This window comes from Mesoplodon densirostris, chromosome 3 (genome assembly GCF_025265405.1).
Source record: "Mesoplodon densirostris isolate mMesDen1 chromosome 3, mMesDen1 primary haplotype, whole genome shotgun sequence".
Lineage (NCBI taxonomy): Eukaryota > Metazoa > Chordata > Mammalia > Artiodactyla > Ziphiidae > Mesoplodon > Mesoplodon densirostris.
This window is the reverse complement of record NC_082663.1, coordinates 10,203,126-10,228,551: the sequence shown is the minus strand read 5'-3', so window position 1 is coordinate 10,228,551 and position 25,426 is coordinate 10,203,126. Positions and strand designations below refer to the sequence as shown.

The 25,426-nt window shown below is 38.4% G+C and overlaps 1 protein-coding gene and 1 pseudogene across 1 annotated transcript in view; one reads left to right on the top strand and one right to left on the bottom strand.

Annotated features, from left to right (window-relative positions):
- Positions 1-11,577, bottom strand: part of LOC132485756 (sialomucin core protein 24-like) — a 30,284-nt pseudogene extending 18,707 nt beyond the window's left edge.
- CTNND2 (catenin delta 2) overlaps positions 1-25,426 on the top strand; it is a 968,406-nt gene that overhangs the window by 276,099 nt on the left and 666,881 nt on the right. The gene's annotated exons all lie outside the window — the stretch shown is intronic.

Sequence of the window (25,426 nt, the reverse complement as noted above, 5' to 3'; positions counted from 1 at the left end):
TTATTTTATTCAGTTGTTATTAAAATCAGTCAAGAGAAGAAAGGGGAAGAAATAAACATTTACACTAAATACGTAATTACCTTGAATGGTGATCTTTGTTTTTTTATGTTGATTTGAATTAATGTCTGGTGTCATATACTTTCAGCCTGAAGAACTTTCCTTAGTAATTCCCATAAGATGAGTGTGCTAGCACTAATCTCTTATTTTTGTTTATTTAAGCATTTATTTATCTCACCCTCATTTCTGAAAGAGGGTTTTGCTGAATATAAGATTCTTGACTGACAGTTTATTTTCCTTTCAATACTTTGAATATTTCATCCCACTGCTTTCTTGTGTCCATTGTTTCAGGTGAGAAGTAAACTGAATTTTATTGGTATTCCCTTGAAATGAGGAGTCATTTTTCTTTTGCTGCTTTCAAGATTTCTCATTGACTTTTTTTTTAACATTTTAACCATGGTGTGTCTGGATGTGAATCTCTGTGTTTATTTTACTTGAAGTTTATTGGACTTCTTGGGTGTATAGATTAATGTTTTCCATTGAATTTGGGACATTTACAATTATTTTTTATTTGATGTTTTTCTGTTTCTATCTCTCTTGTCCTTTTACATGTATCATAGGATACATAATGGTGTTCCACATTTCTCTGAGCTCTGTTCAATTTTGTTCTTTTTTTTAAATTTTCTCTTATCTTCAGGTTGCATATTGGTCCATCTTCGAGTTTACTGCATCTTTCTATTGCCAGCTCAGATCTACCATGGATCCCCTCTAGTGAACTTTTCATTTCAGTTATTGTACTTTTCAACTCCAGAATTGCCACTTGGTTCTTATTGATATTCTGTGTTTGATTAGTCATTGTTCATACATTCCTTGTATTCTTTAAATGTTTTCCTTTAGTTCTCTTCTTTCTTTATACATCTTTACTGGAGTATAATTGCTTCACAATATTGTGTTAGTTTCTGCTGTACAACAGAGTGAATCAGCTATTTTCACACACATATCCCCATATCCCCTCCCTCTTGAACCTCCCTCCCACCCCTCTAGATGGTCACAAAGCACCGAACTGATCTCCCTGTGCTATGCAGCAGCTTCCAACCAGCCATCCGTTTTACATTTGGTAGGGTATGTATGTCAGTGTTACTCTCTCCCTATGTCCCAGCCTCCCCTTCCCCACTGTGTCCTCAAGTCCATTCTCAACATCTGCATCTTTATTCCTGCCCTACCACTAGGTTCATCAGTACCATTTTTCTAGATTCCATATTTATGCATTAGCATACGGTATTTGTTCTTCTCTTTCTGACTTACTTCATTCTGTGTGACAGACTCTAGGTCCATACACCTAACTACAAATAACTCAATTTTGTTTCTTTTTTATAGCTGAGTAATATTCCATTGTATATATGTGCCACATCTTCTTTATCCATTCATCTGTTGATGGACATTTAGGTTGCTTCCATGTTCTGGCTATTATAAATAGTGGTGCCAAAACCAGACAAAGACATCTAGGTATTTTTTGATTTCCTCTTTTATTTATTCAGCGATCTCTTGGTTAGTAACGTGTTGTTTAGCCTCCATGTGTTCGTAATTTTTACAGTTTTTTTCCCTGTAATTGATATCTAGTCTCATATTGCTGTGGTCGGAAAAGGTGCTTGATATGATTTCAATTTTCTTAAATTTACCTAGGCATAATTTGTGACCCAGGCTGTGTTCTATCCTGGAGAATGTTCCGTGTGCACTTGAGAAGAAAGTGTATTCTGGTTTTTTTTGGATGGAAAGTCCTACAAATATCAATTAAGTCCATCTGGTCTAATGTGCCATTTAAAGCTTGTGTTTCCTTATTTATTTTCATTTTGGGTAATCTGTCCATTGGTGTAAGTGGGGTGTTAAAGTCCCCTACTGTTATAGTATTACTGTCAATTTCCCCTTTCATGGCTGTTAGCATTTGCCTTATGTATTGAGGTGCTCCTATGTTGGGTGCATAAATATTTACACTCACTTCTGGCTTGCAGATTTTCTGCTGAAAAATAAGCTGATAACTTTATGGGAATTTCCTTGTATGTTATTTGTTACTTTTCCCTTGCTGCTTTTAATCTTTTTTCTTTATATTTAACTTTTAATAGTTTGATTCATATGTGTCTTGGTGTGTTTCTCCTTGGGTGTATCCTGTATGGGGCTCTCTGCGCTTCCTGGGCTTGATTGACTATTTCCTTTCCCATGTTAAGGAAGTTTTTGACTATAATCCCCTCAGATATTTTCTCAGACACTTTCTTTTTCTCTTCTTCTTCTGGGACCCCTATAATTCGAATGTTGGTGCATTTAATGTTGTCCCAGAGGTCTCTGAGACTGTCCTCAATTCTTTTTATTCTTTTTTCTTTATCCTGCTCCGTGGCAGTTACTTCCACCATTCTATATTTCAGCTCACTTATCCATTCTTCTGCCTCAGTTATTCTGCTATTGATTCCTTCTAGAGTTTTTTTTTTTTTTTTAAATTTCAGTTATTGTGTTGTCCATCACTGTTTGTTTGCTCTTTAGTTCTTCTAGGTCCTTTTTAAGCGTTTCTTGTATTTTCTCCATTCTATTTCTGAGATTTTGGATCATCCCTACTATCATTACTCTGAATTCTGTTTCAGGTAAACTACCTGTCTCCTCTTCATTTGTTGGTCTTGTTAGTTTTTACCTTGCTCCTTCATCTGCTGCATATTTCTCTGTCTTCTCATTTTGTTTAACTTACTGTGTTTGGGGTCTCCTTTCTGCAGGCTGCAGGGTCATAGTTCCTCTTACTTCTGTTTTATTTCCCCATTGGGTGAGGTTTGTCCAGTGGCTTGTGTAAGCTTCCTGGTGGAGGGGACTGAAGCCTGCGTTCTGACGGGTAGAGCTGGATCTTGTTCCTCTGATGGGCAGGGCTGCATCCAGTGGTGTGTTTTGGGGTGACTGTGAGCTTAGTATGACTTTAGGTAGCTGTCTGCTAACAGGTGGGGTTGTGTTCCTGTCTTGCTAGTTGTTTGGCATGAGGCATCCAGCACTGCAGCTTGTTGGCCGTTGGTGGAGCCGGGTGTTAGTGTTGAGACGGCAACCTTTGGGAGATCTCTCACTGATTAATATTGCATGGGGCCAGGAGTTCTCTGGTGGTCTGACGTCCTGGACTCTCCTTTCCCACCTCAGAGGCTCAGGCCTGACCCTGGGCCAGAGCACCAAGACCCTGCAAGCCGCACATCATGGAAGAAAAGTAATAAGAAAAAATAAAACAAAACAAAACAAAACAAAAAAGAACCCAAACAGACAAACAGACAAAACCCCAACAGAAATGGTTAAAGCAAAACTAAACAGACAGAATCAAACAAAGAAACATACAGACATGCACTTACAAAAAGAAAAAAAAAAGAGAAAACAAAGAAGAGAGTAACCAAACCAATAAACAAATCCAAAAATGAAGACAAATGCTAAAAACTAAAGTAACAAAAAATAAAACCAGAAACAAATCAAATGCAGAAAGCAAACTAAAAATGGCAATGAAAGCATAAAACTAATACACAAACACGATCAAAGAAAAATGTGAAGACAAAAGAAAAATGAAAACAAAAGGTAAAAATATAAAAAAAATACAAAAGTAAAAATAAAAATATATAAAATATAGTTAAAAATAAAGTGAAAACAGATCAAAACAAGGGAAAAAATCAAACACAAGGAAAAAACACAATATAATGAAAAAGTGCAGTAGAATTAGGAAAGTAAATAAAATAAAATATATATTAAAAATAAAAGCATGGGGGCTTCCCTGGTGGTGCCGTGGTTGAGAGTCCGCCTGCCGATGCAGGGGACACAGGCTCGTGCCCCAGTCCGGGAAGATCCCACATGCTGCAGAGCGGCTGGGCCCGTGAGCCATGGCCGCTGAGCCTGCGCATCCGGAAGCCTGTGCTCTGCAACGGGAAAGGCCACACCAGTGAGAGGCCCGCATACCACAAAAATAAATAAATAAATAAATAAAAGCATGAAAAGTAAATAAAAAAGTAAAAGTTAAATAATACTAAAAAAGCATAACAGAACCAAAAAAAAAAAAAAGGAGCAGTATCGTCCTGTGGCCTCAGCTGTCAGTGTCCTGGCCCCCACAGTGAGCCACAGGCAGTCGCTGCCTCCCGAGGAAGCCCTCTAGTCCTTCTGGGTAGGTCCCTGCACCTGCTGTGGGCTCTGTGGGGCCAGTTCAGACTCTGACCTGGCCTTAGTCCTGCGTGTCCTGGCCCCCAAAGCCCACAGTTGCCCCCAACATTCCCAGCCTCAATTGTGGGCACACTTGTTTTCTATTCAGGTGTTCCACAAATGCGGGGTTTACCCAGCCGATTGCAGGCGTTTAATCTGAAGTTCCTGCAGCTGCACAGGGATATTTCTCTTTCTCTTCTTTGTTCGCACTTCCCCTGGGGTTCAGCTTTGGTTTCTGCCCCGCCTCTTCCTGTGAGCAGCCCTCAGGCGTATGTTCCCTGCCCAGGCAAGAGGGGGCGAAAGCAGCGGCTGATTAGGGCTCACTTTCTCCCTCAGGCCTGGGGGGAGGGAAGGAAATGGCAGTCATAATTGGGATGTGTGGGGAGTGCCTGCGTGGGGCAGAGGCCAGCGTGAAGCTGAAAGAGCCTGAGGTGCATCGTGAGTTCTCTCCGGAAATTTGGCCCTGGTGCGTGGGACCCTCAGCTGTGGCTGGCTGCACGGGCTGCTGGGAAGGTGTGGGCAGGGACCTGCCTTCCACACAGGGCCCTTGGAGGCAGCAGTGGCAGCCTGTGGGGTCCGAGATCACAGCTGCAGCTCGTGGCCGCGCTCACGTAGGCATTGCCCTGCAGTCTGTGAGTGCATGGAGCGGGAAGCTATTATGGCAGGCCCACACCTGTCCTTGTGCATCCTGCAACAAAGGTCTCCTGCCTCTCTGGAAGGCCCAGGTTTTTTCCCTGACTCCCTCCCAGCTAGCTGTGGCACACTAGCCCCCTTCAGGCTGTGTTCACGCAACCAACGCCAGTCCTCTCCCTGGGATCTGACCTCCGAAGCCCGAGCCTCGCCTCCCAGCCCCCGCCCGCCCCGGCGGGAGAGCAGACAAGCCTCTCAGTCTGGTGAGTGCTGGTCGGCACCGATCCTTTGTGCAGGAAACTCTCTGCTTTGCCCTCCGCACCCCTGTTGCTGTGCTCTCCTCCATGGCTCCGAAGCTTGCCCCCCTGCCACCCGCAGTCTCCGCCCACGAAGGCGCTTCCTAGTGTGTGGAAACCTTTCCTCCTTCACAGCTCCCTCCCAGAGGGGCAGGTCCCATCCTGATTCCTTTGTCTCTGTTTTTTCTTTTTCTTTTCCCCTACCCAGTTATGTGGGGATTTTCTCACCTTTTTAGAAGTCTAAGGTCCCCTACCAGCATTCAGTAGTTGTCCTGAAGCCGCAGTTCCATATGTAAGTGTATTCTTGATGTATTTGTGGGGAGGAAGGTGATCTCCACATCTTACTCCTCCGCCATCTTGCAGGTGTCATCTGGTTTCCTTTAGTTCTGTGGACATGTTTGCAACAGCTGCTTGGAAACCTTTGTCTGCTAAATCTACCATCTGGGCCCCTTTCAACAACAGTTTCATATGTCTCATTTTTTTTGTCCTTTTTATGGGTCCTGCTTTCCTACTTCTTTGTACGTCTCACCACATTTTGGTTGAAACCTTGACATTTTAAATAATATAGATAGTATTAATACATTGCAGCAATTGTAAATACTGATTCAATTCCTCCCCTGACACGCATGCCTGGGCTTGTTGTTTCCATTGTTTGCTTCCTTAATTTTTTAGTGACTTTGGTGGACTAGTTCAGTGGGGTCTGTTTTCCCTGGTCATCACCTGATGTTGCTCCTCAGAGGGTACACCCTTAGGCATACACACAGTCTCCCTTACTGCCTTCCTTCACTCCATGGTTGACTTTGGTTTAGCCAGGCTGTCTTTCCCTGTCTCTTTCCTTGATCTCCTGAGTCTTTGAGATTTGCTCCATCCCCAGGAGCTGTCTGCATAGCTGTCTGTTTCCTGGATTCTCTCTGGTAAACTTCTAGCTTGTCTGCCACTTCATTTATTGCTATCGTCGAGCTGCTAGCTTTCTCTTAAATGCCTATCACCAAGATCATCTTTGTTTTCAGTATACCCTTAGGCTTGAACTTCCCTGTGCTCTGTTTCTAATATATTCAATCCCATCAGGGAGAGGACTGGTGCTCTCTGTTCTTTCTTTCTTTTTTTTTTTTTTTTTTTTTGGCGATACACGGGCCTCTCACTCTTGTGGCCTCTCCCATTGCAGAGCACAGGCTCTGGATGTGCAGGCTCAGTGGCCATGGCTCATGGGCCTAGCCGCTCCACGGCATGTGGGATCTTCCAGGACCGGGACACGAACCTGTGTCCCCTGCATCAGCAGATGGACTCTCAACCACTGTGCCACCAGGGAAGCCCTGTCTGTTCTTTCTTACACCTCCCTTTCTGCAGAACATCTGCCCCACTGCTCTGGAGGTGGGACCAGGACAGTGGCCCACTTCTTTGGAGTGACACTCCTGCTCTATGAGCAGAGCGCTTAGCTGGAATGATAATTCCTGGTCTCAGCTTTCCTCTCCCAGGACAGAACCATCTCCTTACAAGCAAGATGGGGCGAGACCAATCAGAGCCAGCTTGCTGCAGCTGGGATAGAGCTTTCCTCATACGCATTGGTCTGGGTGGAGGAAGAGTGCTCCAGACCTCTCGGTCACATTGCCAGAAATAGAGCTTCTGCAAGATGGAGCTGCAGGGGATAAGTAATGCTGGTAGTTTGCCCTTCCTGAGAAGAAACTACAGTCCTAGACTCGGAGGTGGTGAGAGAGGGAACCCTGTCTTCTTGGCCTAGCCACACAGAGTAGAGTTTCCATTCCATTTAAGGGCAAGGAGGGGAGTCTGCGATGGTTCCAATGCCACAGGTTCTCTTCAAACCAATATTTAGTTGATTGTCTTACGTAAAAATTTCTCCCTTTGTTATATGCCCTTAAGATAATATCCAGAGGCTTTAAATGGTTGCTTGTTTTTTTAAAAAAAATCATTCTTACCAGTTTGTTTCATTGGAGAAAGGGTTCCTGATATTTGTCACACCCCCATTCTTGGAAGGGCTTCCCTACCACAGTCCAGTTTTAGAATCTCCCTTACCCTAAAAACTTCTATGTCCTTTTCCAGTTAATCCCTGTTCCCAATCTCAGCTTCAGGCAACTACTAATCTGCTTTCTGACTCTATAGCTTTGCCTTTTGTAAACATTTCATATTAAAATGGCATCCTAAATATATCATCTTTTGCCTCTGGCTTCTTTCATTTTTCATAATGGTTTTGAGAGTCATGCATGTTCTAGCATGCATCAGTAGTTCATTCCTGTTAACTGCTGAATAGTATTCCATTGTGTTGATATTCCACATTTTGTTTACCCATTTCCCAGTTGGTGAACTTTGGTATTGTTTCCAGTATTGAGCCATTTGGAATAATACTTCTATGAGCATTTACATCCAAGTCTTTATGAGGACATAAATTTTCATTTTTCGTGGATGTATCCTTAGGAGTATAATTTCTGGGTATGATGAGTTTATGTTTAACTTTTAAGAAACTGCCAAACTTTTTCAAAGTGGCTGTATCATTTTACATTCCCACCAGCCATGTATGAATGTTATAGTGTTTCCACATCCCAAGCAGCATTTGTTATTATCTATCTTTATTTCAGCCATTCTGGAGAGTGTGTAATGTTGCCTCATTTTAAAATTGTGATAATGAAATAGTTATTTTAATGCCCCTAAGTAAAACTTCTTACACTTTTGAAAGTTACTATAGATTTCCTCTGAAATAGCTGAAGAAACTCAATTTTGTCTGAGGTGAAAACTGGCGTAATTGTAAGCTACCAGTATTAAGTGATATTACATAACATATTTTTGAAATAATGATATGTATTAAAATGATGTACTATTTCCCCCTGAGATCTCACAAAGAAATATTTCAATAAATGTTCTATAATGTTTAGACATAGAAAGGTGCCTTTTTGTCTCTATGTAAATTTGATTCGTAAGAACATATTTGTACAATACCATTTTAGAAATACAGATTTGGTTTGATGAGGTAAGTCTAATCCTTTTATCTCTTGTTTTATTAAATTGCTCATCTTCAGTCTTGAATCATGTTACATTAGTAAGTATTAATTTAACATAAATTTTCATAGTTCTGTGTTGTTTTCACTATTTAATTTTTAATCAACCTATTTTGGAACGAAGGAGGTTTCTATACCCTCAGTTGGTGTAGATATGATCTTATGTTTGAGACAAGGCATGAAGGTGAATGCCTGAGAAATCCTACCTTCTAGGAGACTTTTCCTGAAATAGAGATAGATTACCTTTTTCACTGAAATTTCTATTTGGGTGATTTTTATAGGCTCATAAAAAATTTAGAGCTTAAACAGACCTTCAACATCATCATGTCTATTCATTTTATCTTAGAAATGTGAAAACCACGTCTTGGCATCAGATTTTAGTTGTAAAGAAACCTCAAACCTTATAAAACTTTCCCTTATATTAAAACTAAATGTTTATACTTCATAGGAAATATGGTGAAGAGTCCTTATGAATGAAAATATGTGGATGTCTTTGTGATAACTTAACAGTGTGTCCCTTAATCTAGTATGAATATTATCAAGAACTTAATGTTTTTATTCAATATTGTAGAATATAGAATGGAACTTTTTAAAATTAAGTATCTTATCTTCAGTATATTAAAATAGTAAGGGCTTTTTTTTTTTACCATGTAATAAGAACAGTTTCATAGTAATAAAGTCTGTGTATGCTTGTTCAGGAAAAGAAAAACAGATCTTTGCTTCAGAGGAGTTCAGAAAGGACACTCATGAATATATGCAAACGTGATACATGATAAAAATAGTATAACTTGCAAGGAAACTTCTCTTACAATGGGAAGAGAGTATAAAACTTCTGATCTTTTAGAAACCTAAATGTGATCCCTGGTCAGGGAACTAAAATCCCATAAGCTGTGTGGTGTGGCCAAAAAAATAAGTAAATTTAATAAATAAATAAATAAATAAACACCTAAATGTGAAAAGTAAACCCTATAAAATGTGTAGAATAAAATATGGAAAATGTTTTAATGACATCAGGATAAGAAAACCTGCTTTTTTTCTTTTTTTTTTTTTTTTTTTGCGGTACGCAGGCCTCTCACTGTCATGGCCTCTCCCGTTGCAGAGCACAGGCTCCAGATGCGCAGGCTCAGCGGCCATGGCCCACGGGCCCAGCTGCTACGCAGCATGTGGAATCCTCCCGGACCGGGACACGAACCCATGTCCCCTGCATCGACAGGTGGACTCTCAACCACTGTGCCACCAGAGAAGCCCAAGAAAAGCTTTCTTGAACAGCCTTTTTTTTCCCTATAAAGCAAAAGTCATAAGGGAAAACAATTGATATTATAAGACTATATTAGAATTAGTATTTCTATTCAGTGGAAGAGAACGTGGAGAAGTAATTTAAGAGATGTATGAAATCTTTTACATCTGAGAGATTGCGAGAAAGCATGTTTATTTACCAGCAGAGAATTAATGCCTATAATATATAAGGAAGCGATAGAAATAAATTTTATAAAGGTGCGCTTATCCTAGTGGAAAAATGGGCAAAAGCATTTAGCTGGACAGGTTGCCAAAGTAGAAACCAAAACCTCTTCTTAGTAATTTGTGTATGCAATTTAATAAAAAGATTATCTCTTTATACCAGTCAGTTTGGAAAAAGGCAGATGATATCAAGTGCTGTCAAGAACAGGGAAAACAGAATCCCACCTGCAGTCCTGGTTGGCATGTGTGCTGATCAGCCCCTCCAGAGCCAGTGGGATTGAACTGGGTGAAGTTCAGTCTGCATGTTGTCCAGTGTCCTGTCCACCCTGGTGGATGTTACCAGGAACATTCTCTTAGCACACAAGGAGCCATGCATTGCAGGCACCCATCACAGCATTTTGGGTAGTAAAGAGCAAGAGAGATGCCTCAAGGAATGAAAAAGCAGTGCATGGAGAACTCAGCATCGACCTCAAGTAATGAGTTGTCTCTATACAGGCACAAGGACTCAGAAGCATAATGTTAGGTGAAAAAAAAGGCAAACAATTAAAAGACACAATGTGTCTTTTTCAAAGATACACATATAAATAGATAACCATATGGAGAATGAATTAGAAGAATGTATGTTAAATAAACTTGGGTGAGTTACTATGAGGGAATAGGGATTGCACTGAGGATAGAAGATGAAGAGGAGGATGATCAAAGCAAACACATACAAACACAAAAACAAACATACGAAAAAATAGAGTGACCTTTCATAGACCAACAATAAGAGTTTAACCTGGGGGAAAATATGCAGATACATTTCTACATTTTCTTCTATAAAAAATAAGGTAGTTTGGGCTTCCCTGGTGGCACAGTTGTTGAGAGTCCGCCTGCTGATGCAGGGGACATGGGTTCGTGCCCCGGTCCGGGAAGATCCCACATGCCGCGGAGCGGCTGGGCCCTTGAGCCATGGCCACTGAGCCTGCGCGTCCAGGGCCTGTGCTCCGCAACGGGAGAGGCCACAACAGTGAGAGGCCCGCATACCGCAAAAATAATAAAAAGCAATAAGGTAGTTTAACTTTCCATTAATTTAATTAGCTTTGTTTTTTCAAACATTAAAGTAGGACATATCATAGCATATTTGATCTGGAGACTGACTCTACATTTAAAAAGAAATTGAACAAGTGTTCAGATATAAACAAAATGTGCCTTCAAATAAAACAAAAAAATGGATAACACTGTAAATCGGCAAAAAAAGCCAGTCGTGTTACTCAGCTCTTGGTCACTATGTCATGATCTCCCTTAATGGCTGCTAGTTTTTTGGGGTTTTTTGTTTGTTTGTTTTGTTTTTTAAGTTCAAACTGTTCTGTTTTAGAGGTAGAAATATTATTTCCACATAAATACTATATCACTCTTAGTGATGTGAGCATCCTGGAGAATTTTAAAGAGATGCCTGGAGTCCCTATACCACCCGTGGAGAACAGCTGTTACAATGTGCACCAAACAGATCTGTCCCATCTCCTTCTGTATTTTTATTGGCTTCAGGCTTATTGACTCATAAATGAGGTTTTTCCCCCCTTTTCTGGGTTAGGCAATGAGAATATAGCCATGTTCAGTAATTCAAAGAAATACTTGATATGCATTTTTCAAAAATACTGACTTGGAACTTAGTTTTTGAATCATAATTAACATTTTCATCGGTTCTGCTAACTAGGTGATTGGTGAATATATAATTACAGATACTTAGGGTGGTGAGGCATCTCTGGGGTCACCTGGTCAAATCGGCTGGCCTGGTTTGGCTCCCTGAACTTGCATCATGCACCTTCCAAATGAGCACTCTCCTATGTAGAGGAATTTCCCATTTCACAAATTAGCCTGTTCTATTTGGGGGCACTTGTAATTGCTAAGTGGTTTTTCCAACTGACTCTTGTCCCACCTTCTGGAGTCAGGCCAAAAAGGCAAAGTCCAATTTGCAAGGGACAGTTCTTCAGATATTTCAAGATGGCGGTCATGTTCTTACAAGTCTTCTCAAAAGTTGTAACCATTTTTTGTTTTTTTTGGATAATTTACCATCTTGGAAATGCTGTATCTTGGACAACCATAATTTTATAATGTACAGAAAGTGGTGAAGAACAATCACCCTTCTTAGTCTGGACATAATACATCTATTAGCACAGCTTAAAGTTATAATATTTTAAGGGGCCAAGTCACACTTAGACTTCATTGGGAATCAGTGTAGCATGTGGATTAAGAGCATGGGCTTTGGACCTGGAGAACCAAGGATCTCACTCTATGTTGTGTCACACACTATTTGTGTGGCCATCGGTAGGTTACCTAAGCCCTCCTCCCAGTTTCAGTTGCCTCATCTTTTACTTACAGATTCTGATATTACTGTCTTGTAATGTTAGAGGATTGAGCTGAGTGATACCTGTAAAATGCTTAGCACTTAAACTGATGAAGAAGAGGTGCTCTAGGACTGTTTGCCACTAATTTGTATTCTTCTATGCATGTTATGTATTAAGCTTCGGTGTCTTGATCCTGGACCATAAAATATTTTCACTTGAGATTAGGGCTTTTTCATTTATCCTCATTAAATTCTACCTTTTAATCTTTAACCCATTGTTTCAGCATCGTGAAAATTCATCGAATTCTTTCTGTCTTCCAAGTAATAGCTATCCTTAGCCAAATCACAAGTTAATAAGAAAGTCATTCGGATACTGTAAGATAACTCTCTGTCATTTGAAATAGTACATACTGTTTCCATGTTGTCATTAAGTATCAGTCTATATCTAGTGTTACTCTAGTAAATTTTTAAGATGTTGTCTGAAGGACTTCAGCTACAGCTCTCTACAAATATTTTTGAAACCTTAATGCAGGCCAAACATTATATTATATTACGAGTCATATTCTAGTAGAGGAGGCTGGTGTTAAAACAAATTATTAAAAGCACTGTGATGCACACCTGATAAAATGACACCATAGAGAACATCTGTTCTAAGGAACCAGTGAACAGCTGCTGGTGACTCTACCTGGATTAACTAGGGTCTGCTTTGCAGAGTTGGCCACATCTGGATAGGTCTTAAAGAATGACCAGGAATGATGAGAGTTAGAAGGACATTCCAGGATACTGTGAACAGACTTCTCAGATGCTTGACTGAAGTCCAGAAACATTGTTTTCACAGAATTCCCTAGTTCTTCCAGTGCTCATACATCTATCAAAAAGACAAAAGATCTGTATTATGGGACTTGTGCTTCATGACCCAATTTTGGAGCCTAGAGACCACCAGTAATTTTTCAAATGCTTTCCAAACACCTCTGCAAATTAACTCAAATTTTATTCACCATCTATTCTCTACCTGGCAGCTAAAAATAGATGAAACAGGTTCCTGGCTTAGCAGAAATAGTGAAAGATCCTCCAGCACACCAAGTAAGGAGAAAAAAGAACAATTTTGCATGACTTTTAGATTAAAACACCAATGGGTAATTTGTGTATGTGTGTGTGTGTAAAACTCTTCGTATGTTTTTACTTTCCTATTTACATATAAAACTTATTGCATAGTCTAGAGCAAGTGTTTCATTTTATAAAAAGCACAAATGACTGTATTTTTGTGGGTGGCTATGGGTGTCATGGCTTCTTCTATCAAAGGTAATGCTAATCTTGCTGTCTTTGCTTCTCTAAAAAGAGAACATTAATTACACAGTGGCAGCCACCAGAGACAAAGTCAGAGTGTCTAGCAAAACTGCAAACACGTTCCAAGACCCAATTACTTAACAACTTGTTAAGTGGCTTAAATACCCTGACTCTTCAATTTGTGGTGGTTGATGGAATATAATTTTGTAATTAGCAATGTGTACATTCCTAATATGATAGTGTTTTATACAATCTCAGTGAATTATGTAAATGTCTTACCTGTAAGCTTATATTTTAGTTTTTACCTAATTACTAAATATCACACATGCTATAGTGTTCACTTTTAATACAATGCAATTAAAAACTTTAAGCGAGGTAATCAGGAGGCCACGACAAGCAATCGGCCTGAAATATGCAATCAAATGGAATAAAAGGTAAACATTACTGAGTGTTTGGGGGAACAAGAGGCTTGGGTGGAAGAAAAGTGTCCTTTTTCTGTGCTTGCAATGGGAAAACTTTCTAACCAATGCTTTCTTAGATTTTAGTTGGGTTTCGTTTCCATTAGGGCCTCAAAGTTTATTTCACGTGAGGTATCTGATATACCTAGTGCTTTGTATTCAGTCTTTTAAAGAGGCTGATGATACCATTCTGTACTGGTCAGCAGAATATTAAAAAATATATGTTTTAGAGTATCTGGATGTTCTTTGTCTTCAGCTGTATTACTAGATTTTGGCTGTGTACTCATATTTTTTCTCACTTCTTGATATTACCCAATGCTTCTTGCTCTAAGTGTCAATGACTCTAAACCCCTGGTCATTTGCAGCCCTGGTCAGAGATGACTGACCTTCTCGGAATTGTGTCTATAACAAAAAACAATGTCTATGGTCGAGAGGGGATGCCAGGGACTGGTCTGAGCGCTACTGATGATTCATGATTGGATTGTTGTGAGGTCCATTTTGACTGTTTAGCACTTTTGTATTGTATCTAGGATTTTGAGTGTGATTCAAATAAAATTCTCAAGGCAGTGGGCTAGTAGCAAAATCCTCAGATAGGATTGGTCTATCTTATTTCATAAGTTTCTTAGGATGGCTGGTTGCTTTCCACAGTGGAATCCTCCTCGAATGAAGAGGTGGAGAAAGATAGATTGACTCTCCCTAACATAGATGAGGATAGTTCTTTCTTTCACGACGTCATGAGCAAGACCTTGAACTCTAAAGATAGAAACCTAGAGACTCCTGGTCTTTGAACAGACCCATCAAGAGTTGGACACCAGTGATATTAGTTGAAGAGACTGTTAAGTTCCTGTTGCAAAGTTTTTGTTTGTTTGTTTGTTTGTTTGTTTGTTTAAATCTCATTCCTGAAGTTATCTCACCAGTCTTCTCACCATCCTCATTATTGGTCCTCATCCTCCCACATCATCACAGAATCCTCCACCACCTTTCTTGTCCTCACCTGTGACTCTGCTGCTGACCTTCACCCTGCCTGGGGGTGAGTCTATCTGGTTCCTGGGTGGTCAGTGTACTCATATCCATCTCTTCCTGTGCTAAAGCTGCACTATAAATCTGAGCCACGTTACTTCAAGGGAACTGACTCCTACTCTTGCTAATATTTCCCCCCCTGTATTCTATATTGCTGAAAGAAGCTGTGTTAACTTTTATATTCCCTTCCTTTCTTTGGCAGTAGCTGCCTGACTGGACGATATATCCACAAAGGAAATATCCTAGGACAGTAGAGATGATCATGCTTATGTTCACACAAATGACAGCATTTTACTCAGAATGCATTAAGCTGTATTCCTGTGGAATATATATTTGGGGTGAAAATAATATGCTTGTAATTTTAAAGTTAAAAAAGTAATTCTGGGGCTTCCCTGGTGGCGTAGTGGTTGAGAGTCCACCTGCCAATGCAGGGGACACGGGTTTGTGCCACGGTCTGGGAGGATCCCACATGCCGCGGAACGGCTGGGCCCGTGAGCCATGGCTGCTGAGCCTGCGCATCCGGAGCCTGTGCTCCGCAACGGGAGAGGCCACAACAGTGAGAGGCCTGCGTACCACAAAAATAAATAAATAAATAAATGTAAAAGTAAAAAAATAAAGTAATTCTGTACCTGAATTATTATCTGAAAAATTAAATTGGTATCTGAACTCTGCAGCAAACCCCTGTACTATTAATTTTTTTGTTAGACTTATTGAAGTATAATTTACTAAATCATAAAACTGAACAATTTTAAGGATGTAGTTTGATGAGTTTTGGCAAATGTATTTGGTCATGTAGCCACCACCAGAAGCATGACTGGAAACCTTCCCATCACCCTGAAAGTCCTCCTGTGCCCCTTTCTCATCAGTCCCCTCCTCCAGCTCCCTCTGACCCCTGGCAACTATTGATCTATTTTCAGACACTGTAGTTGTGTCTTTTCTAGAACTTCATGTAGATAGACTCAGAGTACTTAGTCTTCTGTGTATGATTTCTTTTAATTAGCAAAATACTTTTGAGATTCATCCATGTTATTGAGTGTATCAGTGATATGTTCCCTTTTATTTTTGAATAGTATTTTATTATATTTGTTTATCCAATCACCAGTTATTTCCATTTTTTTGTGATTGTGAATAAAGCTGTTATGAACATTCAAGTACAAGTCTTAACATGGACTTGTTTTCATCGTCTTGGATAGATGCATAGAGGTCAAATTGCTGGATCATATGTTAAGTGTATTTTGGTTTTTTTTTTAAGGAAACCACCAAACTCTTTTGATAGATGAGAAGTAAGAAACAAAGGACATACTGATTCATAGCTATTTTGTAAATGTCATTGATTATTTTTTTATCTCCTTTTATGCTCTAGCAATTTCAGCCATGTGGTCATTTCTCTGTATACTATTTCCAATGCATTTTGTTGAAGTTAATTGTAGTTTTGTGTTTTGTTGTTGCAGTTAGTGTTGCTGGATTTTTTGTTTGACTTTGCTTCTAAAAATAGAGATAAAAATAGTAGATTACATGCACCTTTAAGTACAGCACCTGGCATTCAGTAGACTCTAAAAAGATGTCAGTTGAATGAATTCACAATTGATAGATACAGGTTTATCAATGGTAGTTATATCTTTGAATTTTATTTTGGATTTTTTTTTTTGTAAAAATTTGGAATACCTGCAAATTTTGGGGAGAGAAAAGATCTATCATTGAGAAGTTCCTCCTGTTAATTTCCCTTAACTGGAGAAAAATCATTTTGTTTTATTTTACTTTTCTAACATCTTCTGAACCAAAATCACAAAAAGCACTTTAAAAAAATTACTCTTAATAAATATAAATTTTTCTGAATATTCTTGCTCCATTTCTTTCAAGTCTCCTTTTAATTTTATATTTGAAATTACATCTGTTTAACAAAATTGCATCTGAAATTAAATCTCCTTAACAAAATACAACCTACACAGTCTATTTTGTCAATGACTAAAATGTCACAGTTGTCAGTAAGTATTAAAAGGAATTCCTTATTGTCTTATGTAAATGAAAACAGTAGTTCGATATTTTTATTCATCCCTAGAGATAGATTTCACATTTGTGCCTCTTTCCTCTTAACAAGCCAACTGATGTGAACTATTTCTTTAGTTAAAGGAGATGGCTTGAGAGTTCTCATATTTCTGAATGTTCAGTCTTCATCAAGACATGATCTTTTTTCTTATCCTATAAATTGCTAATATAGTATTCTCCATACCATTCCTACCTAATTTGCATAAGATTTTTCCCAAATATATACACTTTTGGTTACTCCTTGTTATATTTTCTTTCACTTTCCTGACTGCCAAGGGTTTTTTGTTTGTTTGAATTCATTCCTGAACCCAATTCATATTATATTTTATCCATATTATTCCCCCCCACACACACACACACACAGGAGTAAACACAATTTTGCACCAAGAGAACTCATCCAGTTCTAAACTGGTGGGAATTGAGCAATATAGTTCCCTCTTCTCTTTTAAATCTGAGCTTAAATTCTAACTCTTTAAAAGATCCTCTTGTTATTCCAGATCACAGTGACTTAATGAATTTCTCCATGCAGTTACTCAAATGTGTAATTTTAAAACTGTATTTAATTGTTATTCTCTGTCTCTTCCAATAAAATGGAAGGCAGGGAGGGACCATTTCTGTCTTTCTGGGTTTATATCCCCACCACAGACTTGTGCTAAACTTCTAGTCTTCATAGGAAAGGGGTTTTATCCTCAAAAATTCTTTCCACCAAATTTTTTTTTTTTAGGATGATTGGCAGGAGGGGTATTTTTTCTAAAACTTGTAATAGAAGACCACATATACACAGTCAATTGATTTTCAACAAAGGGTCCCTCCAATTCAATGGGGAAAGGATAATGTTTTCAACAAACGGTGTTGGAACAATTAAGAAATGATATGCAAAAATGAAAAAGGAAAAATAATCAATCTCTATCCTACCCTTATATCATGCCATTAAAAATTAATTAAATGAATCATAGACTTAAATATGGAGCCTAAAACTATAAAACTTGTAGAGAATAGTATGAGAAAATTGTTGTGACCATGGTTTAGGCAAAGATTTCTTTAAAATGACATACACAAATGAACTACACAATAAAAACATGCGTATATTGGAATTCATCAAAAGTGTAAACTTTTGCTCTCCAAAAAAATCTTTGTCTGTAAAAACAGAATAATAGATCGTCTCTGGGGATCCAATGAGATCTTATCTTAAAGCCTTTGGCACTGAATCTAACACATTGTAAGTACTCAATGCATGAAGGGTTGTGTGGTCCTAATTTCACTTCTTTACCAGCCTATAAAGAAATAAATATAATCCAGTGCAAATTCATCAATGCATTCTTCTCCTGACTTGGCATTTTTCCCTCTAAGCTGAAGAGTAGTCTGCCTGGAGGTTAAAAGTCTCATACATGTATGAAGGAAGGAATATTTTCACTGGAAAATTTTTAAAGAACAACTGGGTAATTTAAGTTTCTCGCTCAGTGGGAACAGTTTGCTGGTAAATATTCTCCGTATGCTGCCAGAAATAAACCTGTCATTTTGTTAATGTTACTTTGAAGGACATAGTCATTGTAGACTGAAAATAGTGGAAATCATACATGTTTTGGAGCAGCATGCCATTTCAATCATTCTGAAGTTTAATGTGAAAGATACAAAAATTATTTGCTAGTTTACTTTTTCTTTCTTTCTAGGATTTTTTCTCTTTGATATAATTGTCTCAAGTCCGTTTTGAAGTAGACAGGATATAAATAAATGCTTAAGAAGATATGGTTGTATGAGTGTGGGGAAGCTTTCAGATCCATGCTTTTGTGGTGACAAGTTTGCCTCTGTGGAGGCCATGTTCTTCTAGAAAATGCTGGACAGAGCCATAGTCAATGTTATCATTTAGCCATTTTAACTGCATGGTCAGTCCAAACACTTTTGCCATCTAGGATGGTTGGAATAAAACCAAATGAACAAAAACTGTTCAGTTCATGAGCCGATAGGAATACAACTGATATCTCTATTTATTGACAAGGACTCTTTTCAAGAAAATAGTCAAAACTATCTTTTATTATTACTGTGTTTACTGCAAAATTCATTAGCTGCATTTGCTTTCTATTGATGTTTGATATTAAGCTGGCTAGTCTTATATCTCCAATCAATATAATATTCATTACGTTTTATGTTGGTAAGAAAATAAGTTCATCTAATTTTTTGTCATTTAATGTAAATCTTCACTTGGGAAATAGAATCTATTCAGTGTAAATCCCTATACACAATCATCATTTTAAAGTATATTGAGAGCTAGAGGAACGAGTTACATGATTCCTTAACAGAATTTTATGTTAGGTAATTATTGGTAAATCTGCAAGAAGACACAAATGCTGTTCATTTCTCTAAGTTAGCATTATGAATTAAACCCAGTACTTTGGTTTACTCATATTTAGAGACTGTTGAATTTTAAAGGATCCATTTGTGGAATTTGAATTTAGTTTTATTTTGAAAGGATGATGAATATTTCATTTTTAAAATAGTATATTTTCATTTGTAGATTATATGTGCAGGCCACAGAGGCTTTGGGATGAGGGAAGGAAAGGTGATTAAAGGCAGCTTAAAGAACAAGTCAACTCGGGCAGGCAAACTTTCATATATTTAATGAAGCAATCCTTAATATAGGACATAGTCTAGGTCCCTGGGGCATGGGAAATATCACAGAACAATTTTAGTAGAATCTTTCCATAACCTTAGTGCTAAAGCTCCTTCCCTTTTGAGTCAGGCTTTTTACCATGTTCTGTTTTGTTGCATGAAGGAAACTGGGGTGGGTTGATACCTCATCTATACACAGCTAAATAAAATAAGCTGTGCCACATTTGTTTGAAAGATATGTTATCATGTTTTTACATTATTTAAGCATATTTATATAAACTGTACATGTGTGCTATTTACAGTTTTTTCTCAATAAAAAATATAAATTCCACATTCAAGGAAATCTACTATTATCTAACAAAATCTCTAAAAATATAAATGAAACTTCTGGAACAAACACCACATTAATTCTCAATTGTGAAATCAGCTCGCAGGCTGCTGGGAAAGTGTAATATTTACATTTGTCTTATAGTTCAAGCAAAATGTAATGATTAATGTAATCAACATGAAATTTGTATTTAACAGATTTTTTCCTTTGCCAAAGTATAATTACCGTTGTTATCTGCCAATGAGTATGTGTGTGTATACACACACATATGTTATAAAATAATTTTCTAAGATATGCAAATATAGTAGTCCAAAATCTGATATTGATTTTCCATAGTTTCCTTGATATTGATTTTACATGTTTACATACAGTAGAATTACTTTAAGAAAGATATATGCAAGTGTATGCGTGTGTATATGAATGTGTGTACGTATACACGCATGCAGGCACTCATCCACGGAACTCCTGGGAATGCTGGATAAATAGCAACAAGCCAGGACTTGGAGTTGACCTGGATCTCTGGCACAAGACAATGTCAGGCAGACCAAATGTTGGCTAACAGGTTATATTTTCTGTAGCCGTAAACAGCTCATCAGGGCCGTACTGGTGTTGGTATGCCCTGAGCACCAGAAGAACCATTCAGGCATTTGGCATTAGGAAACGCTGGGAGTCATATCAGAGCCACTGGGTTGAGTGTCATCTGACACTTGTGCCTAGAACTAGGAACCCAGATAGAGGGGCGGGGATTCAGAGTTGACAAACATGGAAACTTACAAGCAGATATTAAGACCTGGGCCCAGTGACCTATTGTTTTAAAATGTAAGTTTTATTAGTATTCAGGTATTGTGAGGCCAGCAGATCAGGAGATGGTTGCCATTGAAAAGTCACAGATCCAGAGAGGCAAGGATGTGCCACATTGTGAGGCGCCTTACCGGGAAAGGCCAGGGTCAGACAGGAGACAGAGGGAGCAAGGGGGTAAATGTGGGCAAGAATCTGTGTCGTGTTTTCCATGGGAAGGAACAGGTGAGGCAAGGCAAGCACGTTTAGGATTGGCTAGCTTCCAGAATAATATCAGGGGGCTCGGGGGTGTAGGGGATGCCCCAGCTTGTCTGTTTCCTGGCCCTGGGGGTGATGAAGGCAAGAGAATATTGACCCTGTGGGTGAGAGCCTAATGGAGGATGCAGTGGGGAGCCTGGGCTCTGGACTGGCTCATTTGCATATGAAAGGCCTGCTCCTTGGGAGGGTCATTTACCATGCCTGGGAGGGGCAGTCTCTCCAGAGGTGTCAATGCATCAGAATTATAGAAAATAAAAGAGCATGATTCATACACCTATGATACAGAATACTCTGGGGAAGAATCACAACAATAATGGTACAGCTCCTATTTTCAAAGTTTTTATTCAAGATGTTGGAGATTTTTAAAATCTAGAAATGTGAAACATCGTTGATTATGAATTTCTTTTTGTTAAAATTAAAATGCATTTGATACATTATTTTAAATATTTCTTGAAAACCTATTTAAAAACAAATATAAAGCTCAATGTTTGGCCTCAAGGTCAAATCAGTATAACTGGAAATGAGCTGTGACACCAGGTAGAGGGCACCCACCGGAGATGCTTCCTGCCTTGTAAGGCAATAGAGCAATGTGAAAAATTGAGGCATATACTATGATGATAACTTCAGAATTCAGATAATAAGATGACTCGTGATGTTTCCTCAGTGAAACATCCAAATACCTTCCAATTTGGATGCTCATTCCCTAAGTACCAACAGATGGCACCAGTCATTAATGGCGAAGGGTTATGACTCTGAGATAAGTGAGGGGATTAGAGAGTCTCACTTCCTTGTGTAACATTTGAGAAACTGGGATATTTTGATAATGTCATTTTTGTATACTCAGCTAAACCAAAAATACTTACGCCTTCTGTTTGGAATGTTTATCTAAACTCTACCGTCATGGAAGCAAGTTCAGAAATTTAAAATATATTAATTATGACCCACTTTAAAAGTATAGACAGGCTCTGATCAGCAGAGAGTCTCACACATGGGAATGAAAAAAGACTAAATAATGAATAACCCACTGGATCACAAAGCCCCTGTACTTTCAGACCACACACAGGGCAAGGCAAAGGAAGGGGAAAATATTGAAAATATATTTTTAATCGTTTCAGATTTAGATTAGGGTGTTTAAGATTAAGTTTGTAGTGCATATAAATGAAAGTCATACACCACCAGAAAAACCCCAGAAAGGAGATAATGGCTTTTTTAAATGATTGTCTATTAATTTTTTACAAAATTCTTATTTGGATTCATTTCCTAAAATTATATAACTTACAAAAAAGTTGGAGGGCAACATAGTTTCCAGTTAATTGGTAATATGTTTAGTAGAATTTTATTTTTTTTTGCAAGATGAAATAAACATTTGAGAGATAAAATAATGTACTGATAAAGTAAGGATGCAAACGATGCCAAATATATGTAGAGGCTCATCTAATTCCTGAAAGATTGCTTGGGTGATAATCATAGTGTTTCCTGTAACTAGAATAGGCTATAATTATTTGATTATAAAAAAAATATTTATTGTAAATTGTACCACTGAATGAGAATTATTTCTTGTTATTATCAATCTAATGTATTAAGTAGTATTTTTACCAAATGACAGTTATTATCATTTAGCTCCAGAATCTGTGAGGGGTGTGTGTGTGTGTGTGTGTGTGTGTGTGTGTGTGTGTGTGTGTGTGTGTGGTGAATATTGGGTTGTGAAGATGTTTCCTGGGACTAATTAGCAGTATATTGTCAGCAAGGTCTTAAGGAGACAAGTGACCAAAAGCTTTTTGCTTTTTGAGTCTAAACCTGACCTGAACTAATATGATGTATTATTATCATATTAGTTAATACAATGTGCCAGAATTATTTCCCCATAACATTTGCAAAAATATTGTTCCCTACAAGACATTTTGGAAAATGGCCCATATTCCTCAGCATACCAGTATTACACAGGAATGGAGGTCAAGAGCCATATTTTACTCATATTCATATTAATGTGTTCTTGACCTAACAGAGAGCCTGGAATAGCTTCTCAGTTAATGTTTGTCGAGTGATCACATGAAAAATAATGCTTATCCAAGTACACATTACATTATCCATACTCCATAAATGATAAATGAATGGTGTGGATGAGCTAAAAAAAATGGCAGCATGGAAGGCACAACCTGATTCAAGTTGAGATTATGACATCAAGTGCCTTGCGAGTATTAGATGAGATGAGAATGAAATGGGATCCAGCTAGTGAGAAATGCCCAGGAATTTCTCTCCAGGGGTGAGAAATAATAAAGATGGTCTCACTAGAGGTAAATGAAGGGTCATATTTGATAGACACTCTTGAACTTGGAAATAAATATAGGAAGCAAATGAACAAGAAGAGTCAAAGCTAACATCATGGCTTTGAGCCTGGGGGGCAGGAAGAATGTAATGTTATAAACCAAGATAGGGAAGCTAGAAATAGGAGCATTTGTGTAAGGGAGAAAAATACTGTTGTGATCATGATTTTCAGTAACCCCTTGCTCATCATGGAGGTAATGGACAGTTAGAAATATATTCCTGGGACTTCTGAGGCAAGAGATGGCTGGAAGGGTGAAACATATAGTTATGATGGATGATGCTTTGTGAGCAGACAAAATAATGGAAGAAATGTATGGAGAAGAATCAATCTTTGGAGGCAGAACGTAAGAGAATGGCTATGTTTAGAAGGAAGCAAGAGGGGACAAAAAGATTGGCAAAAATAAATGGTGTAGAGATAGAAATAAGGCTAGTATTAACATCACGGCCAAGGTACGTGAACTATGTAAAGAAGGGTGGGTCATCAACAGTCAGATACTACAGACATGAAATGAAGTCTCTCGGGAAGGCAGTCACCGTTTAGAATGAGGAAACCATTGGCCGTGTTTGACAAAGAGCTTCTTTGGAGTGACAATGATAGAAACTCTTGCAGTGGACTAAGATGTGGGTGGATGGGAAGAATCAAACGAAATATTTTGTGATGCTTGACAAAAAGTCACAGTAGAAAGTGTCTTAACCAAAAAGGTTGATGGAAACTACAAAGTGAGCATTTTTGTAGTGAGAATGGCCCAACGAAGAAAATGAGATTAAATATGAAAGCAAAATTAGGGGTTAAATGAGCAACCCAGCCCTGGAGGAGCCCAAGCAGAGGGAGGAGCAGAATCTTGGCTGCAGGAGCAAAGAAGGGGAGGCTTCCTGAAGACCCGGATGGATTTTGAAGTACAGGGAGATAAGAAGTTGCTGCTGGGAGTTGAGCATCTGTTGAAAGTAGAGGTAAGATCGGAGGGCCTGGAGGCTGGAGAGGCCATTAGGCCTCAGGGAGACAACAGGGGCTCCTCAAAACCATCATTCTCCCCTCGGGGTCTTTGGGAAGCTGGGCTTACTGCCTAAGAAGTTCCTCTCGGACGTATCCACAAGGCTAACTTCCTCCTAGAAGACGTTGCTACATCCCACCATCAACAGTACAGCTCAGAAAGTCAGCTCAACTCTTGTGTTATCTGTTATATTTTTTTAATGTGTTTATATGACGTACTAGAAAGAAAACTTGCTAGCAGTCCATACGTATGGTTTCTAGTTATCATCCTGTCCCCAACTCATGTCATTGTTTTTGGATTTTGGGGTCTCAGTCTTCCCCATTTGAAAAATCAAGGGCTTTGAATACATGATTTCAAAGATTTACTCCAATTTGGAATTTTTTTCTGTTTCTAAGAACTATCTCCATCATTTCTAATTTTGGCTTTTAATTGAAGAATGTATAGTCATGCTAAAGTGCTTATTTAGTGAGTGACCTTACATTATTTTTAAGAATAGAGAGTATTTTAAATATAAACCCAATTAGGATTGGAAAATACTTTATGTTGGGTGTCTATATGTTTCCTTAAGTAACTGTGGATGAACAATAACTACTATCCTTCCATGTTTAAAAACTGCTATAGTTCCAGTTAAATATATCCGAACTTTTTCGTATGTTAAATATAGCAAATGTAGTTACGCTATAAGAAGTAGAATGGATCTCTTCTACATGTACTTAATAAATATGAACATTAAATATATTTGAATTTTACTCAAATCCTATATTCTAGTAAAATATATTCAAATAGTAAGAACAAACACATATGTAGAGCCATTACCCATTCTAGGTGCTGTGTCTATATATACTCATTAATTCTCACAAAGGCACTGTGAGCTGGGTACCATTATTCTCACTCTCGAGATGAGGCAACTGAGAAAAAAAGAGGTTACAGAATTTCCCAAGGTCACACTGATATTAGTGCCAGAGCTGGTCCGGCTCCTTCATCTGGACTCTCAACCCCATGCTACCCACTCTCACAAAATGGTGAAACACAGATTTAGATGCCTGCATGCTGTGCCCAGCTGTAGTTCACTGAATTCACTGCTCTGGGATATTCAATCATGTGACAGTACCACAATTTGTCCATCCACCCTTTATGGCCATTTGAGTTGTTTCTGAGGTTTTGCTATTATGAACAGTACTGTCATGAACGGTCTTGTACATACCCCTGGCTTAATTTATAGTTTCTAAGAGTTTCTCTTCATTATATACCCAGGAGTCAAAGTTCATCTTAATAAGTTAATACTAAATTATTTCCCAAAGTAGTTATATAAACTACGTTCCTATCAGCAATAGAAGAGATTCTGTTGCTTCACATTTTTCTACATCACTTGCATTTCTTAATCTTGGTAGACTGAAG